We start from the raw sequence: 1,614 nt of genomic DNA, 5'->3' as shown, positions 1-1,614 counted from the left end.
TCTCTTACATGTTTCTCCTTCTAATCTCGCACACATGAAAGCTGCTCGATGAGAGGCCGGTGCTTTGTGTGTGTTTTCATTTGGCCTCGTCATATTTGCAGAGCTCTGGTTCTGCCACTGAACAGAAGCCAGAACATGATTGACATATTTCAAGCGAGTCTTTTTTTGAACTGCTGCAGCTGTAGATGTTTATTATGGGAAATGCTTCTGTCAAATTACAATGTATAGACAGTAAAAGGGAACAACTTAACACAACCCAACAAACACAACAAGCCAAAAGGTCTTGCAGTTTTGGCGAGACGCTGAGTACAAATGTATATAATGTTATGTTAGCGCTTAAAAATACTTACAGCTGTATTATTATATTTATATATAACAAAGTGTAAATTGGAAAGCTTCATGGACCTCCAGGCAGTGATGGAAAGTAGTTAAGAAAAATGGTGAAAGAGCTGCTCTTTGGTGACGGTCAATGTATAAAAGTAGAGATGTTTTACTCAAGTACTGACAACTATTAAGATGCAATAACTGATTAACATTGTTTAAGTGTAAGGCCGTAACACTGATTCCCACGAGAACAATAAAAGTGAATCACAAATAAATATCCCAAAGGTGCAGTGTCATTCCTGAGATGTCATTGCTTTGCCTGGAATGTTCCACAGTATGGCATTAGATGTATATCTCCATGGAGACAAGCATGTGATGCCCCCGGGCCAAGTCAGAGGTGGAAAGGCTCACAGTAAGAATGCAGATTTCTATTTATTTTTGTTTTGTTTTTTTTAAATAAAAAGATTGAATACTAAATGCTGGAAGGATCAGTTTAATGCCATATTGTGGAACTCCCAAAGCAATAACTTCTCTCTGCAGACAAGCGGGTGGCGGACTCTCTACCAGAAAAGATGTGATAAATTAAGATAATGCACATTTAAGGTAAAGTTTAAGAGTGCAAACGTTTTCATCTTTTCTCAGTGTCAACCTAAACCTTTGTCACTTAAGACAGTGGGAAGAGTCGCCAACTGTTCTTGAAAATTGAGTGTTAATTCTGATTCCAGTGACTCAGACAGTGGCATTTTCAGTTTAAAATGTCACAGTAAAACACACCTATGTTTAGTCTGCTGTCCACAGAGCATGTCTTAAATACCATTTAGACACTTCATTAGACTTTCCTCACGTAGGTCTCATTTTTACCAAATACAGACGTGTGATGGAGAATTTGTAAGTAATGTTGTATGACCAGGTTTTGTAATTTAGATAATCTCTCAATGTAGATTAGTAAAATCACTGCCATTTGTATAAAAGGCAGATTTGTACCTTTGCGGGATCAAACGCAATGAAAAGTGAGTGAGTGGTAAAGAAAATGGCGGGATAATTATGGTTAACGATAGCTTTCTGGCTGTGCAGTCTGCGTTCAAATTAAGTGTCTCATGTGTTCACTCTGTACATTTACGAGGCAGACAAAATAGCTTTGAAAAATGTATGATACCGTTTAAGTTTATGGCAGGTAGATGTAAAGGTATGGTATAGGAATGTCTCAGAACTGACTACCTCTTGTTACTTATAATTTAGCGTTGTCTAACTGTCTGCAGTCCAGTTCCTCTTCAATATTTGCATTTAGAG

Source organism: Eucyclogobius newberryi, unplaced genomic scaffold (assembly GCF_026437365.1).
Source record: "Eucyclogobius newberryi isolate DKJ021-1_F unplaced genomic scaffold, fEucNew1.0.hap1 SCAF_16, whole genome shotgun sequence".
NCBI lineage: Eukaryota > Metazoa > Chordata > Actinopteri > Gobiiformes > Gobiidae > Eucyclogobius > Eucyclogobius newberryi.
This window is presented reverse-complemented; position numbering follows the sequence as displayed.